Source organism: Lissotriton vulgaris, chromosome 3_2 (genome assembly GCF_964263255.1).
Source record: "Lissotriton vulgaris chromosome 3_2, aLisVul1.2, whole genome shotgun sequence".
NCBI classification, from domain to species: domain Eukaryota; kingdom Metazoa; phylum Chordata; class Amphibia; order Caudata; family Salamandridae; genus Lissotriton; species Lissotriton vulgaris.
In genome coordinates this window covers 312,202,140-312,221,037 of record NC_141690.1, presented here as the reverse complement: position 1 = coordinate 312,221,037, position 18,898 = coordinate 312,202,140, and the positions used below count along the sequence as shown (strand labels likewise).

Genomic DNA, 18,898 nt, shown 5'->3' with positions numbered 1-18,898 from the left:
AAACCTGATGCTCCATAACAAAGGTCCCACACACAGATCTGGCCACATGCTAGATTTAATTTTCTCCACACTAGAAAGCATAGTAGTGGATGACGCACTCCCAGTAGCATGGTCAGACCATTGGCTGATACCATTCACACTAGCATTAAACAGTGTAGAACCTAGAAAAATTAAACACTCTTATATGAAGAGGCAATGGAAAAATCTCACTACGGCCATCATGAACCCAATTCTGTCCCATGACCCGCCTAAGCGTACCATGAATGCCAGCGTGGATGCCCAGGCACTACATTAATGGATTAGCAACATAGTAGAGACTGTAGCGCCAGCAAAAAGGGTGACAGCGCAGAGAACTTCTCCCACGGCCCCATGGTTCTCTGATGATTTAAGAGTGGAAAAAAGAGCCTGTAAGAAACTCGAAAGACAATGGAGATTAAATTACTGCCCCCTTGCAAAAATACAATTTAGAGAGGCCACCAAGCTGTTTCACAAGCATATTAGGAAAGAAAAAAAGAGCTACTATGCCTCTGTTGTTCAACAGGCAGAGAATCCCAGCAAAGAAGTATTTAAATTGGTTAAATCCTTTTTGAAGCCCCACTGCATTGAAAGGGATATTCCCCCATCCATAGCACTCTGTGATAAGATCTCTATCTACTTTGACAATAAAATACAGATGGTCTATGACTCCTCTGGCCCGCATAAACCTACGGCCAAGGAGGATAGAGAGAATGGGGACCGGGCCCCAGTCTCCTTGAGGAAATTTCAACTTATCCCGCTAGATGAGGCAAGGCAAGAGATAACCCAGTGCAAGTCAGGCTCCCCAGAGGACCCTTGTCCACCTAAACTGTGGGCACCTTTAGCGGACGCTATTGCACCTATGCACCAACATATCTGGAATACTTCCATAGACACTGGGGAATTTCCAGAGAGCTGGAAGCATGCGACGCTCCTTCCACTGAAGAAGAAGCCAAACGGGGATGCGGAGGATTTAACTAACCTCTGTCCTATCTCTCTGCTGGCAGCTCCCAGGAAAATGTGGAAAAACGAATTCATCGCCAGCTGAATGCTCATGTCGAATCTAATAACATCCTTCATGAGACTCATATTGGGTTCAGACCCGGCTTCAGCACGGAGACAGCGCTGATTGAGGTGGCTGATTCTCTGAGGTGGTTGTTAGATTCAGGAGACTCAGCTATGCTGATGCTCCTGGATCTCTCGGCCGCGTTTGATACGGTGGATCATGCTAGGATGATCCAAGGTCTGGCAGACATCGGCCTACAAGATCAGGCACTCGGTTGGATGCAGTCCTACTTGTCAAACCGAACGCAGAGGGTCACTCTAGGAACTTGTGACTCAAACCGTAAGCCGCTGCGATGCGGGGTCCCGCAAGGATCTGCCCTTAGCCCCCTTTTGTTTAACGCTTATCTTGCCCCTCTTTTCTCTCTCATTGCCAACTGGGGAGTCACCGCAATATCTTATGCTGATGACACCCAGTTGGTTTTTCCCTACTCTGAGGTTACAGATGCGGCATTTGCAAACTTTAAGGGGTGCCTTCAGGATGTGGCTTCCTGGATGAATACTAACAAGCTGAAACTGAATCCGGGAAAAACGGAAGTGATCTTCTTTGGTAAAGGCAGTCATCCTCCAGCTGAGCTCTGGTGGCCGACTGAGATGGGTACCCCACCTTCCCCCTCCCAGGGGGCAAAAAATCTGGGGGTCAAGTGGGATGAAAATCTCTCCTTTGTGCCCCAGATCCATCAGGTCACAGGCTGCTGCCTGAGCAAAATGAGGAATCTCCGTCCAGTCCTGAAACTTCTGCCTGAGTCTTGCCGGAAAACCGTGATCCATGCCACCATCACTTCGAGATTGGATTATGCTAATGGCCTGTATAGCGGTCTCCCGAAATACTTGGTTCAAAGGTTGCAAACGGTGCAAAACGCGGCAGTCAGGTTGCTTAAGTATATTCCTTTTAAAGAGCACATCTACCCCCATCTTCGGGCCTTACACTGGCTCCCGATTGCCAGTAGAATAACATTTTAAACTCTTACTCTGGCCTATAGGTCCCTCTACGGCACCTGTCCTAATTATTTGAGAGCCCGTCTGCCTAGATATATACAGTCCCACTCCCTTCGCTCAAATGATCAGGTGCTACTGAGTGTGCCACGAGTCAAAAGGGCTAGACTGGGCGGCCGGACCTTTTCAGCCAACGTGACCTGTCTCTGGAATTCCCTACCTCCTGAGCTGCGAAAGGCCCAATCAGAAACAAGTTTTAGGAGACAGCTTAAGTCGTGGCTGTTCTCGGTGCCTCTCTAGGCTGCAGACTCCCAGCTAGCTTTCTTGTTAAGCCCTCACAGCGCCGGGACGCCTCCTAGTTGAGGCAGCTGTTCGCGCTTTATAAATACTAGTATTATTATTATTATTAAAGCCACCTGGTTCAGAAACAAGGAAAGACATGTTACTCAGTTCAGCCAAAAGTCTGTGCACTGAATTTGTCGTCCATGGCAATGTTCTCTGTTATATTGAAGGTTGTTCATGACTCACGTTCCTTCTTCTTTGATTCCCCGGAAGCGGCACCGAACTGAGCCAAGGATGCGCGAAGAACGTAAAGGCAGACAAACCTCCCTTTCTCAGAGGGTCAAATGTCCCACAATCACACAGACCAATGGTGGAAGTGGTCAGTGGTAGAGGGCAATGGCGGTCAAGACTGCGAAAAGGAGCTGTGCCAGACATGCTAAGTTCACCTGAAGGTGAATGTGACTACCAGGAGGATGCCAGCGGAGAGCCTGTCACCCCCTGCAAGACTCACTTCCCATCCCAACTCCGGGCCCCAGCAAACCCTGGTCTGATAGCATGTGAGTGGAACATGACTGACTGAATTTTGTATCTGCAGTAACTAAAGGACAGTGCACTTCATTAATATTTCCAGGTTTATGTCTGGCCAGCAGCAAAAATCTTTTTCTATTATAAGACATGGGTGGATGTGGGTAGAAGAAGGCAGCCCCTCCCCCCTAAGGTTTGGTGTATAATTCCAAGTGGGATTTCGGGCAACAGATGCTTCTGGGGTTAAAGTGAAGGGTAGGGGGCATTGGGGGCTTCTGGAAAGTTTGCACACATTTGTTGCATGTTTTTTCTCATTGTTTATTTCACCTGCATAGCTCACCCAGTCACTGCATTCACTACAACTCGGACATCTTGTCACTGGCCTCCTCCACGAATCAATGGAGCACCTCCTCCGCCTGTAATCTCCATCCAAGGCCCCTTCTGGCCCCCATAGATCAATGATACTATTTACTGCCATTATCAGAATGTTAACGGCCTTAACAACCACATTAAACAAACTGCAGTCCTTTGCTTTGACAAACACAGGATACACTAGGGGTTCCATGAAGGGTCACAATACTCCTTCACAAATCCTTCTACATTTCTGTCACCCTCTCAGAGTTGGATGTGCATGTGATGAATATCCAAAGAGAGGGTCTTCTGGAGGGCCAACCCTACAATTTCCTTAGCATTTACATTCAATCCCACAGGCAAGTAGGGCCCTAGATCCAGTCCGGAATATCATTTTGGACCTGGTCGCACCATGATCGGTGGCGATGTGATGGACCCTAGACTTGAAGCAACAGGTGCAAGGGTGACACATCCTCAGTCTTCCCTTCAACTGGTGGATTTGGCAAAATCCCTTGGTCTCTGAGAGACCTGAAGTGCCTAGCACCAAATCGAACATACCCATCTCTCTGTGGCCCACGGTAGTCTGTCCACGATTGGCTACTTATTTCTCCTGGCTTCAGCGATCCCCAATGCACAGACCAAATACATCCTACTCTGAGGAATCTCTGTCCACGCAACAGTTGTGCTGCAGTATGGCTAACATGCGGGAGGCAACACACCCATATGGCGCCTCAGTGCTTGATGCTTGGTGGATGTGCAGTTTACTGCCCACCTCTCTCAAGAGTTCCATTCATCCTTCGATCTTAATGCAGGGTCAGTTGAACCCAAAGGGATTGCGTGGATGGCCGTTAAGGCAGTCATGCGTTGCAGGACTAGAGTATCCCTTCAGTGACAAGCCCACATCCACCTTCAGTGGATTTCAGAGCTGGAAACAGAGCTTGTAATTCTTGACCACTGCTATAGTCAACTTGGAGACACTCATTCCTTGCATCAGTTGCATACATGCAGGACTTCTTTCCACCCCCTGTGCTTGGAGGAGGCTAAGCAATGTTGGACAGACTCCTGTAGATGTGTTTATGAATGGGGATAAATTGGGGAAACTCTTATATTGAATGGCGATGCACAATGCTTTCTCAAGGCATATCCCCATGATCTGTCCCCTGATGTGGTAAGTCTAAGTCTATACTTTTCGCGGACATTGCAGCTGAGTTTACCACCTACAATATCTCCCTATAGGATCGACATCTACCCCCCTAGTGAGGAGATACTCACCCTCTCATTGCCAACCTTCTAATGACAAACCTGACAGGCGGACAGGATGGACCTTATCCAAGCCCTGCCTGCGGAGGAGCTGGGCAATGCTGTTGGTATCCTAGAATCGGGGAAGACACCCAGACCAGCTGACTTCCCACCTGAATACTACAAGAAAATCCTTAATTGCTTCCCCCTCATCTCCTACTACCTGTAGGTTGTGGACATAGGCTTAACCTACCCACAAGTGTGGTGCTCTGCAAACCGGGGAGACCCCCAAGCCTGTTCCTCATTTTCGTGTTATATCTTTTATATCTCTTATCAATGCAGAAATAAAAAATATTCACAAATATCCTTGCAAACCATCTCCTGAAATTGCTGTACTCCCTTGTCCATCCGGATCAATGCAGCTTTATCCCCATCCGCAGCACTCAATATTGCATTTGACGAACGTATGTTACCCTGGAACACGGTCGGCACTTTGGAGAACCTGCTGCACCTATGTTCTTGACCTCGAGAAAGCAATCGACTTCCTGTATGAGGGATCCCTCTTTTAGGTCCTCTACCACATGGGCTTTGGAATACGCTTCTGGTATATCAATGTTCTTTATGCCCATCCCCAGCCACAGGTTAGAGTTAATGTCATCTTATCCTCATAATTTCCAATTCAAAGGGGCACCAATCATGGATGCCCTATCTCTCCATTGCTTTTCACCCAGATGATTGAACCTTTGGCAGTCTGGCTTCACTCTGATGCTCACATTTGGGGATTCCAGTGGCAGAACTGGCCAGAGGATCATATCACCTTGTACACTGAGGATGTGCTGCTCTTCTTCTGCCAGCCACATATTACCTGGGCTCAGCTCCTCTGAATGCTCGAGTTGTATGGTAATGCATTGGAATTGGTCGTCAACTGAGCCAAATCACTTCTTGTTGGGGTGACCGGGAGTTCTTTGATTAGCAGGACTACCTCCCTCTATACAGACTGATCTTCCTCTTCCTAAGAGTACCTGGGAACCGTAACGAACCTGGTACCTTAACTTGACAACGCTATGCACCGGCCTCGCTGGGATCTGATTGGAAGGGCAGCCCTCTGGCTCAATGTCCTGGGCTGTGTAGTGCTCTTTCCAAACCCTATTTTGAAAATCAGTAATAGGTTACAGACTCACAAAATAGGGTTTGTACATAGAAAAATGCATTTTACTGGTTGCAAACGGACCGATAAGCTGATGGCGACCAGTAAAAAGTATGGAAAGCAGAAGCTGGAACTAAAGATGTATTTCTCCTTGAAAGGTGTATCGATAAAGAGGTGGCAGGGAATCGTTTTCTAATGTCAAAATGAACATTAAGAACACAGTTTGGAATACCCATAGCGATTCTACTGTTGTGGAAAGAGGACATGAAAAGTTATTGATGATGTAGAAAGTAAACCACAGGGCAGCGTCAAAAGAGTAAATAAAAATAAATTCGTTCGTGGACAGTTTTGGAAAATTGATAGACACAAATACTTTGGTGGCAGCAGGACAGGTCAAAAGGGAGTAAAGTTTACCAAATAATGCCACTGTTAGATAAAGATGGCTGTCATGAGGGACAAGAGTAAATGGACATTCCATGTGTTCCAAAAGTTCCCACAGTGCCCCCATATGGCTGTTAAAAGAGTAGATGACAAGATCAGTCCCTCAGATATCCCGAATTGTCATATCTTGACCTCTGTTCCGATATATTAAGTATGTCAGAAAGAAAAGGATAGAACCAATGTTTGGACTTTAGTGTGATTCACACATGTAAAATGGACAGAAGAAGAGTTCAACATCTTTGCACTTTCTTGGAGGAGTCAGGCTTCCTGAACTCCCACCCGGCCAACTTTCATTCTGCGCATTCTACTGAGACAGTCATCCTCGCTGTTATGGATGAAATGAGGAAAGAAGCGGATAATGGGACCACCCAGGAACTGGTCCTAATGGATCTTTCAGCTGCATTTGACACGGCCGACCACATTGTTATTGATTGACCGTGTCAGCAATAATAATAGGAATAATCCACATTTGTAAAGCGCACAATCACCCGTTAAGGTCTCTAGGCGCTGGAGGCCGTCGGGAAGATTAAGCAAGCTAATGCCCAGAGTCACATGGTGCTGGGCTAATCTGTTACCAGTGCCAGGGATCGAACCATGATTCCCAGATTCCGGAGCCAGTCGCCCTAGCCGCGGCGCCACACCTCTTCCACTGGCACCACACCTCTTCCGCATTTGTAAAAAATAATTAGCAAAAGGTACTTTTTAATAAATCACCTTTTACCTGCCTAGAGCCTCTAAAAACTAATTTGCTTGAGGTTTTTAATATCTGTTCCTTTGACATGATGATCATTGGGGTTGTCCCCACAATCATAATTAACTTTAAAAGAGGCTTATCCTGTCACAGGCAGATCTAGCTAACACCTGAGCCCGACCCTCCTTCAAATCCCTGTAGTCAGGCAGGCACGAATACCATTGAGAGAGGAACTACTCCCAGAACTAGTTTTGAGTGACCACAGAGTAGGACTTGTTAGAATTTGGTCCGTACCTCTAGGGTGGGTATAGGAGCCTTGCAGAGGGCAAGAAAAATTCTGCCATATTGGATTTTGGTGCAGAGTGACACAGTGGGATTGTTTACAGTAGGGCACACAGGAACAGCTGCAAAAGTGGGTGAGGTTACCCTGGGACCTTTCCCCTACTGGTTGCAGGGGGGCCAAGAGTCACCCCCATTCACAGGCTAGTTCCAGGAATACATTTGGCACTCCTGGTCACACTCTTCAGAACACTTCTGGACCTTGGGGAAACAGAAAAATGACTGCACCGGCTCTTGTGATTTGTAATTAGTTTAGGCTGGACTTGCTCCCATGTTTTCCCAGGACAAAAAACTTGACACCAAGGGTCAGTTGGCTAACCTCCTGTTTGTTGCAGGGACAAAACAACCTGAAAGACTCTCTTTCCTGAAGAGTCTAGTTGACCAGTCTCAATTGGACATGCCCTTGGGCATGCTGATGGCCTCTGCTGGAGTGGGTCCTGACCACTAGATGCTGTTCTTGAGGTCCTAAAAGAAAGGTGCTTTGCTACTGTGCGAAAGATTCATATTGCTCCCACTTGAAACTTTTCCACAGCAGTAAATCTGTTTCAGAGGGACATTGCTACAAATGTATCCGCCACTGTGGAGGCCTGTTCGGCTACAGCATGCAGCCTTGCCCCGCTGGAGGAATTTGAGCTCCAATAAATTGAACAAGTCAAATGTGCAATTCTTCACTGGGCGATGGCTCCAAAAGTGTCCAGCCAGCAAGGGTCCTTCCTTAGGCGCAAATTATGAAGTGATCACACTCTGAGCTTTCCCACCAAATGTCACTGGTTTCACTGGAACTTCATCAGACGGCTCTCGGGCCTCGTGGAGCCCTCTTCAGCCGCAGCCTGCTGCATTCCCTCACTGAGGATTTTTCATGTTAAACTTTACACTTTTATATCGTTGGTTCCCCTTGTAGGGTTTTTGTCCGTTGGACTTTTTAACGGTTTGCTACTGCTAAATGCTATGAACATTTTCTTAAGTTAAGCCTGTTTTCTCTGTGCCATATCTGCCAGGGGTTCAGATCAGATAAGACCTAACAAGAATATTGGCATTCTTACTCGTAGTGGACTGCCATCCACCCAACCCAATAATCCACTTTCTTGCACATTTCCTTCCTTGCTTTAACATTCACTTTCTATATTTCTGCCATCTTCCCTTCATTCTTTCCCCTTTCTAACTAAAGATCTTTTTTCTCTTTTCCCATTTACTTTTTTTCCTACCCCTTTCGCACTCTTCTAATTGGTTGTTGTTTACTCTATCCCTTTTCTCTAAGTTCTTCATTTTTCTTTCATTGTCACTTCACTATACTTGTCTCATTTGGCATATCTTTACCCACATCCTCCAGTCCTGCCATGTTATTCACATAAATAATTATTTCTGTGCCTTTGTCTCAACATGCAAACAGAAGAGGCACAAGCATAACTAATCAATATTTTAGTGGGTCTTAGCTTACCAGCAGATTAGACCAAGTGGCAATTCCAATTTTATCTGCAGGTCCCTTCTTGTGGGAAATAGGGGTGTAGGCTGAGGGGCGTATTAGCCCTGCTCAAGCAACAGCCACAATCCTTGGCAGGGTGAGCTACAAAATTCACTACATTAACCAGTGCTTTAGTTTCTGGCAGGTTGGGACAAATGCCGTCAGGCTAAATAGAGAGGCAATGTGTAAAATATGTATGCAGCACTCAAACAATAATAAAGTAGAAACACAACACAAGAAAAATCCCAAACCAATTTAGAAATAGAGTAAAATTCTATAAATTATTAGCGGGACAAAGGCAGCAGTGCTGTCCCCGGAGAGTCCTCCATATGTACAACAGTGTACTGGAGAGCGGGGATGAGGTTTCTAATTGTACGCCTGGTACCAGCTTTGAAATGGAAGAAACTTTTGGAGTTTTCCCCACACAGAAGTGTCTCGAATTTCCTGCCTCCCTGTCCTGGTACCAAGATGACTGTTGGTACATAAGGCTATTTCAGCTATCCTTTCGAATTCAGTAGCAGCATGGTGTTGCTTCGAATATTGTAAACTGGCACAGACCCGGGGCTTAGCAGTTTATCATTAACATAACATTGGCTGTTGAAAGTGAACAGATTTAGAAGAGAAATCCATCTCCCCTCAATAAGCCTCAGATCACACCCTTCACTCAAGTGTACACTTCTTTTCGATTTCAGGTACTTGAAGTAGGTGTGACTTTTCTATTTTTTTCAATTTTTTTTTTCTTTTGCCATCTTGGGAGCTTTACGTTCTGGCAGCTGGGCCCATAACAAGGGCTCCTTTGTAAAGCCACAATAAGTGGCCCTGGACACAGAGGAGGGAGGGTCGCCATGGTTACCGCCACATTTACCTCCTGGAGTGAAGATGCAACCAGAGGCATGAACGATGCAGAATGCGTTGGGTATAATTAGGCGTGCCAGGGAGCCCCCACGGTTTAGTTACTTATAATTGAAAAAATGCAAATGAAGTCTATTAATCATTGGCCTGGCCAACTATGAAATACTACCTTACTGTACCTGAATTAAATGGGATTTGTCGCGCATTCCATGGAGAGAAGTTAAGCCACTGTAAATAGCTGGGTTTCTGTCGAGTCTTACAGGTAAACAAACACAGCTTTTTTTTCCAGGGAGAAAGCTTGGAGGCAAACAGACGGAGCCCTCTTTCAGCATCAGTTTCCGGAAAGTAAATGATTGTTTTTTGTATTTTTTTTAAGAAACACTTCCTACTTTCTCATTGATGTTCAGTAACTAAGCATGCTTCCGCCAATTTACACGCCCATCTTTTTTTGGATCTACTAATCTCTTCATCTTCGGTTTACTCTCAGGATGCGAAAAGAGTGGACACTTTTTTGGAAATTTACAAACGTCATGGGGGCGGTGTCGGCATCAGGGGCACTGGCGCAGTGCAGAGCGAGCGCCTGTTTTTCGTGTCTTCTGAGGTGGTTACAGTTCTTGCATGTGAACTAGGAATTTATCCGAGTTAATGCACGAATTTTAGAGTGATCAAGTCGGAAATGATGGCCATTTACTAACATTTTGTGTCGTGACTGCACTACTTTTATGGCGCAACCACAATGCTGAATGTATTGTGGGGCAGATTTATGTCAGACGTGCGCCACGTTTAAGCCGCCGTTGCGTCACGCAACGGCGGCGTAAACGTGGCGCATTCCTGCGACCCATTTACAACGCAACACATCTAGGCAGATGCGTCACATTGTAAAGCCCTGCGTCGCATGTGGGCGTTCCGGCGCAGGGTGGGCGTTCCAGGGCAGGTGCGCCTCGCAAAAGTGCCTGCGTGAAATCTACAAGATTTCACGCAGGCACTTTTAGGCCAATGCTGCGTCAAAACCCTGCGCCTGCTTGAAGCAGGCGTAAGGCTTGACGCAGCATTGGAAAGATAGGGCCACCCAGATCTTTGCTGGAGCTGCGTCGCGCTTGCGAAGCAACTCCAGCAATGCGCCGCCGTTACGGCACAGATGCGTCACGCATCTGTGCCGTTTTTGCCCCATGGTGCACCGCATTGCTGGAGCTGCGTCGCGCTTGCGAAGCAACTCCAGCAATGCGCCGCCGTTACGGCACAGATGCGTCACGCATCTGTGCCGTTTTTGCCCCATGGTGCACCGCATTGTAAATGCGGCGCACCATGGGTGGCGGAGCTGTGGCGCACAATAACTGGCGCATCCCTGGGGATGTGCCAGTTATTGTAAATCTGCCCTCAGTCTTTTACTAAGACACGCAAATCAAGGTATGCGTGGCATAGCTTGGTAAATAACTTTACACAAAAAGTAATGCACTACTGCCTCTTGTGCATCTGGCAGCTGTTACATGGGTGGAGAATAGACATTCCTGTGCATTCAACCATGTCTTTTGACGCAAACACACATTTGGTAAAGTGTGTAAATCCGGGTTTGCACCACAATGATGCATCTACCAGAGGCTGATATAGCAAGAAGACATATCTTTATTCCTCCTCGTGCCTTCCTCTTTGCTTGTGTGAAGCACCCTGCAGCACACATGCAAAGTGCAATAAGCCTCTAAGAATAGTTTTTGGGCAGGAAGATATACCTCCTCATACAAAAACTGTTCGGATCACAACGCAGGCACCCTTGTGTCGTGGCACAAAGGTCTCTACTTTGGCGCTAGGCTGTAACAAGTACACCAGTGCAAGAAGGGAGCCAAAGTGCACAAAAGCTTACAAATATGGCACATTTCTGCTGTCTCCCTTGTAGGCAATGCAGCAGAGCAAGCTCCCTTCTTCCCATAATGCAATCTTCTTCACAGCCAGCCTACCCTCCCAGCTCTGATTGTGACATGCTCTTATGGAATATTGTTTCCTGAGTCACTTTTGAGGTTGACTCTGTTAATCTTTATCTATGCTTTCACTTGTTTATTTAATAAGCCAACTTATGACTGACATTCAGGTGACCACTGGAACTGAGGGCACCTGTGGAGCAGTGTGCATTCTTTTCTAAGAACACATATCCCTCTTAAATCACTGTCAGGAGCCTTTATTATACTTGAGATAACCACAGTTGTTTCTGTTTCTAGATTGAATATATTTATATTATCACTAGTCATCAATGTATGTTTACATGACATATAATTGTGTGTGACAAAAATGGCTAATACATGTTGAAGAAAAGAGTGACGATAAGGGATTATACTTTGCAAGAATATTGTTTTTATTTCTGTCATGAACACATGTTCGAAAGCAATTCTAAGTAAATGGGGCACACATTTGTATTACAATGAATCTCTAGTGTTGCTTACTGAGACATTGTACTACACTTGCTGGTCTGTGAGGGTAGGCCATGGTCCCTGCATCTGACTTTTGTTTGCTCTTTTCAGTCAAGTTAGAGGATTAATTAATACATTGTTTGCACAGAGGCCCAGACCTGGAGAGTGCCATGTGCTAGATAGGGCCTCATAATGAGTTGGACATAATATTTCAACCTGTCTGTAAACTCCTGTTTATGCTTGGGTCAAAATTACGAATTTGATGGTACCTAACACATCCAACAATTATTGGACTTGTTAAATAACTCAACATTCGTTAAATATCAGCTCGCCAAACCTGCTGACATTTACCAGGGGAGAACACATGGTATTTACCGCATCATGTGGATTTTGGGGCGTTCAACGCCAAAATCTGCATGTTATTCCCCAAGATCTCAGAATAGGTATCATGTATCACACCCGATATATAGCATATCCCGTTGTGTTGTTATTTATCAGGGACAATAAATAATTCGTAATCAGACCCTTAGTAATGCTGAAATTAACTTAGCTAAAGAACTAGGAAAGGGTGTGACATTGATTTACCTAATCATGCTGCTCTTCATCCAGGTATAGAATTGATAGTTCCAGACACGATGATGGAGAGCTTGTTGAGTTTTAGTCATTGTGTCATGGTGTGATAAGGTTGTCAAGATTGTCTGGCCAGAGATTGGCAACTACTTTGATCTGTGTCCATGTGGACTGTTGACCCAAGGTGCACTGCATGCAGTAAGATCAAAGTCTCAAGGTCCCATTTTGATCCCTCCTTTGCGGTATACAAGCTAACAAGCCTTGCAAATAAAAGAAATCCTGGGCCATAAGTATAAGGAAGTGGCGGAGAGAGGCGTTAGCCTTACTGGCTTAATGCCTCTCTCTGCCACTTCTGAAACACAAGGTTTCACCATATTTACAAGAAAGTGGTGAAGCCTTGCTTTCCCCCCTTCGATGGTGCTAAGTTTAGCAACTTATCTCCAACGCAGGCACCCTTGCACCATAGTGCAAGGGTGTCGGTGCAATGGTGCCTGCGTACAGAGGAGGATTGTTTATGTGTAGGAAGGTGTCCCTTCCTGCACATAAACAATCCTAAAGTGCCATTCTATCACTTTCATGTGTGCTGCTTCATGCAGCACACATGAAAGTAACAAAATTGAATTTTTTGTAAAGGTTTGTTTATGTACAGGAAGGGATATCTTCCTGTACACAAACAAACCATGGCATTCTTCTTTTTCCATGTGTGCTGCACATGGCAGCACACATGGAAAAAGCAAAAACGAGGAGAAATAATGCATTTCTCCTCGTTTTGACACCTTAAGACCAGGATTAACCTGGTCTTAATTGTGGTGCTGCCTCCTATGTATGCCACCCTTGTATATGGGGGGCAGTGTCAAAAGGAATGGGTGTTGTGGTGAAACGCTCACTGCAACACCCACTGCCCACCCCTTTGACGCTAACCATAGAGTGAAAGGAGACCTTATGTATAAGGCAGCGTTAAGCCACCTTAAATGGCTTAACCCTGCCTGGTACATAAGGCTCAGTCCTATCGCCACCACAATGTCGGTAAAAGTGACGTTATGGTGGCTATAGGGAATTGTACCCCCCAGTTTTACCAGGCTTATGTGATAGGGCTCCCAGGTCTGTATGGCACAGGCACAATCAAATCCCTTAAGTCCTGCAATTCACCCAAAGAACATGCTTTATGATAAAGGGGAATGCTGTTGGGTTAGAAAAGAGGGGAATTATATGGGATCATGACATGTTGATCAGCCTGATCCTTCTCCGTTTCAAGACTATCCACTCTCTTGTGGTTGCGAGAGAGATATGATGCTGTTGTTCAAAGGGGAGTAGATTGACTTCATCTGTTCACTGCAACCAATCAGAATTGATTGCAGTTTCTATACTTAGGTGAATTTCTCAGGAAGACAAATCACCCTGTCCGAATTTAATAAAGTGTTCCCACTGTCAAAAAAGAACCAAGAATATTTTATGATGTGTACAGTTTTTCTTCCCCTTTGCATGTGGACTGCCTGCATTGCAACAATTCCCCACAAAGGTAACACACTCATACGTCAGACGTGTGCATTTACACGTAGGAGCTCATGGATACTGGTGCCAGTCTAAAATCTTCACATTTTGAGGAGCACAGCGAGGTATGGCTCTGTGAGAACCACTTTTCTGTCAATAGGGTCCTAATGGAGCAGTGTAATTGACTCAATTCAAAACATTCTCGAACACCCCACCAACATCTGGGATGATAGCCATAAGCCTGGGCAGATTACCAAAAGAATGCACCCTAGCAACCTCATGCACTCTGGCTCTGCTCTGTGAGCCACAAGCTGACCCTTACATTGCAGGATCTATTTTTTGATGGTTGTCCTGGGTATATCCTGCTCTTTCTCTTGCCAACAGATGGACCACTGACTTTCATACATGCACTCCAATGATCCTGTAAAATATTGAGAACATTGATATCTCTGGCATCTATTAACTTGCTTCATTATTTGGATGTTTTCTGTTATTCCTGAGTAAATCTACATAACCATGAATCAATCAAAAGCATCTTAGACATGATAACTCTACCAAACCCTACAGTCTTTTCGATATCCAATGGAGGGTACATTGTATGTGTCCTTTCCTCAAGGAGAATTGCGAATGTACCGTGATGTTTATTGTTTCAGAATCAGTTCCATTACTTTTCCGTTTTTCATCTACAGTGGACCTTGAAAACAAAGTGGGGTATGTGTGTGGGCTGTGCTTTATTGTATGATCTCTGGGGTTGCATTTGTTCTTGGCACATTCTTAAAGAGATGATTCAGGTAAACACGCTTCCAGAGTAGAGTACAGCTATTGTTCTCATGATGTGTGCTCGCCAGCATCATCAGGACCACTTCAAAGAGGTCATCCTGATGGATAATGGACTTCTTTCTTCTCAGACGTGCATGCAAATATTGTACTTTCTTTGGACCCCTGTTCTGTTCCTTTGGTAGCGACGTGATGACCTTGAGGTTGTTAAGAGCCGCAAAGAATTAACACAACATATGGATGACAGGAAGCTAACGAAGGGGGAGACATGATCTTCGGTACGATGCGGTGTTCTGTAAAAGAATCTGCATTCTTTTGCAGTAACTTGCCAAGGCAAGATGCTGCGGCACAGACCTAGCAATCATACCAGATGTTGTGTAAACCGTGGCTTATCTTTTATCCCCAGTTGACTACTGTGTGCACATTTTCAATATTGTTTCTGGAAAAATTTAACTAATCTTTGGCATAAAAAGTAAGGAACGAATGGTGAGGTTTGTATCAGAGGCGGCCTTAACACATGTGCAGGCTTTGCACCTCCACAGGGCCACCAAACCCCAGGGGCCGCCAGGCCAATATATCCTTAATATAATAATCCTCTGAGGATGGATACATATTTTCGTGGTGGACCCTGGCAGGGATTTGGTGACCTCCGGCTCTGTTCCACTTCCAAACACCCTGACCCCCCTCTTCACTGGCCTCAGCGCTCCGCCCCGCCCGGACCCCCACTTCCAGGGCCCCCTACCTACGCTCCCTGCCCAGGGCCGCCATGAGCCTAGCGCTGCCCCAGTTCGTATATATGTATGCCTGTATGAAGGCTTGGTTTAGCACGAGCTAGACTAACTAGGCAAAGCTGTAGAGTGTCAAAGCCAAAGAGAAGTGATTGAGAAGTCTTCCTTCTTAGGACTTTTACAGGGGATTAATATATATCAAAATCTACAGAACGGGCCTTTTATTGAACGTTTTGTTCTTTTCGGTATCAAATAATACGACATATAACAGAATTGTTTTTTGAAGCAAAACCCCATCACCTTCTTTTCAAGAACGTTGGAGCTACTCTTTATCAAAGCCACCAATAATAATAATTAAAAAATAATACACATGTTTATTTAGTAATACAAATCATCCTTTTAGTTCTTGTCGAAATGTAAGGCAAGGAGGCATGTGTGCCAGCTGGCTGCCTGTTTCTCCCGTCTCCATTTAGGTGTGTGACAACGTTTTCCCATAGATTCTGACTCACACCCCCAAAACACATGAAAGTCAAGCTTTAATCGCTTGACTTCTTTGTATCAAAAGTACAAGTAAGATGCCACCCTTCATTTAAGTCTGCCTAGAGATGGCCTAGAGACAGCTTGTTGTCCACCAGGCTCATATGTTTCGCCCTCTTCCTTTTTTGCTCCATTCAGGTATCACTCACATTTTGCTTCTGCTGATGACTGGATATTGCCTTATTCAGTGGATCAGCCCATTTCAGCCATTTTATACATTCAATGTAATTACATTTTGCTTGCATCTAAAAAGTAGTCCACTTCGGTGGCATCACTGCTTCAAATTCTATTTTAATATCCTTTTTTTGTATTTATTTTCACAATTAATAATATTTTTACTCGTTTGTTTGCAATCAAATTCATGCCACATTTAGATTGCGGAATTTTGTATTTTATTACTTTAATAGCCTACTCCTTATGTTTTCAAATCAATAAGTACATAAGTAATCAAAGACTTGCCTAGGCCAGTTCTATTGGTGCTTGCTCAATTTGCTAATATGTTCCTGACAGAGACCTTTGCTTTGTCAGTTTGTTATACTCATCCATATTTTCATTAAGCTGCACCAACATATAACACTGTACACACAAATGATATAACCTGCAATACCATTTTAAAAAGTGCTAGAGCTGTATATATATATATATACAGCTCTAGCACTTTCGTCCAGGGATGCAGGATGTCTGCTAGTGAGGTGTCCAATAGAGGTAATAGAGAAGCTTTTCTACAACATTTAAAATATATCTATATTTTAAATGTCATAGAAAGGCTTCTCTATGACCTCTGTGGGACAACTCACTAGCAAAATCCTGCATCCCTGGACGAATGTGTGAGAAAAGTTCATGGATGCATTGCTGGCTAAATGTGTGATCAATCGACCCATGAACATGCATTCATCTCCTAGTCTAAATCACTAACTATAAGTTATGGGCCTACTTTACAGTTATGCCTGTTTTACCTCCACTTAGGCCCAATTTTGTGTCAGGTGGAGCAATATTTCTGCGGAGATACATCTACCCTGATCACAGGTGCCCTGCTCATGAACACTGTGCTTACTGACACCTTTTACAATGTTACCAGTTGTAAAAGGCTGGCATGAAAAATAAAGTGAGGTTTGGGCAGGGGCTGTGGGCACAAATAATGGCTAGCCCTCACCTGGTCCATCTTTTTTTCCCGGAGATTTATCCAGCGCAAACTCGACCCGAAGGTATCAGGGGCCTCATTTATGAAAAGTGACGCATTGCTGCGTGAAAACAGCGATGCGTCACTTTTCACTGCGCACTCCTTGCGACACCAATGATGCGTCATATTTAATGTATGACGCATCATGTCGCAAGGACTTACAGATACGTCAGTATTTCTGACGCATCTGTAAGCGCAAAAGTGACGCATTGCTGGAGTGTGTCACAAAAGTGACGCAACTCCAGCAATGCGTCCTTTCACATGGGGAAAGCCCCATGTGAAAGGGCTTGCGTCAGTCTTACGCCTGCTGTGAGGCAGGCGCAAGATTTTGACGCAACAGCATCCTAAAAGTGACGCAGTGAAATCTCATAGATTTCACTGCGTCACTATTACAAGGCTTTTTGCGGGGGAACGCCCCCTCTGCATACATTATACCTGACGCAGGTATAATGTGGCGCAGGGGTTTAAAAAGTGACGCATCTACCTAGATGCGTCACTTTTTAAATATGGCGCAACAAGGCGCATGTTTTACGCCGCAGATGCGTCACAAAAAGTGACGCATCCGCAGCGCAAAACTGACGCAAGGCCTCATAAATGAGGCCCCTGGTATCTGCCCATTACATAAGCACCTGTTGCGTTTCAAACATAGACATTTTTTTTTGTTAGGCACAGGGAGATGAATTGATTTGCCCAGAATCACAGGATGTTGAGCGTCGTTGCCGAGAATTTTACCTGGTTCCCCAAATTTGAGATCGACCGCTTCAGCCTTAGGCCACAGTCTCAAACCCTAGAGGAGCAACAAAGGCCTCCTATGTCTGTCCACGTGTCCCTTGCTCACTGAGGCATTCAAAATCTCCTACATCCCACTAAACACCCTTCCATTTCCCACTTAGTCAGAGCAGGCAGTAAAGAGTAGCTGACTTGTCCCTGCAAATGTTGAATCAGCATCCAGAAAACAACCCAGTATTTCATTCCCACGTGTTATTTATCATTACGAAGGCAAATTACTGTAACTGCGCAATGCATGGGTACAATTTGTGGTTGAAATCAGTAATTTTGGCACTCCTGCACCATGCAGCTCATAATCTGGGCCCATGTCCATTTTGCAAACACCAAATTTGATATGATTCTGTTTAATAAAGGGACACTGCAGTACATTTTAATTAACCTCAATAAAATATTGGGTTTGCCTTAGCTTGTTTATTGAGCAAAATAGCTCATCCAGACTAGGTGCCCCCTGCATCTCGTACTCCCCATCTTGCATTACATGTTATACATCCAGATATGTAAATCTCCCCACCATGAACTGCAGGGTCCATCACATATGCTCTGTGAGTTTGGAAAGTTGCCCATTCTTCTGGTTTATGCAGTCAAATGTTCTGCTGACAAATATGTGAAAAATCTTTGATAAATGCTTTCTGTAAAATAGGACCTTCAGTTATCAAAATATAAAGGCGATTTATTTAGTATATATGCTATCTTTGAACCTATTCTATGCTCCTTACTTACTTATTTGAACTGTGAAGTTCATTGCATGGGAGCTTGCGACACTTGGCATTCGTTTAGCTATGTTTGAAGTGTACAGATGATGCTTATACTAAAACATGGGCTGCATTTGCAGCTAGTGGTTGCATGTGAGATGCCTAGGTTACCAGAGAGTTTGTGGATTTATGCTAGACTTGCAGTTAACCATTCCCGTCTCTGCTTCCGAATGAAGACAGAGAATCCTTTTGTAGAGCTTATCCATAGGTAGTAGGGGTGACCCTGAATGCATTTATGCGTAATTTGCTGGTAGTACCAAGGGTAAAGCGTGCTCGCACGGGCGGCTGCCAGATCTCCTTTCAAGCAGCCAAGTGCTGGAACAAACTCCCAGA

The 18,898-nt window shown here is 44.9% G+C and overlaps 1 protein-coding gene and 1 long non-coding RNA gene across 3 annotated transcripts in view; one reads left to right on the top strand and one right to left on the bottom strand.

Moving 5' to 3' along the window:
- Positions 1-18,898, bottom strand: part of LOC147725766 (uncharacterized) — a 123,512-nt gene that overhangs the window by 30,731 nt on the left and 73,883 nt on the right. The window lies entirely within an intron of this gene.
- Positions 1-18,898, top strand: part of CTNNA2 (catenin alpha 2) — a 1,094,935-nt gene that overhangs the window by 1,058,501 nt on the left and 17,536 nt on the right. The window lies entirely within an intron of this gene.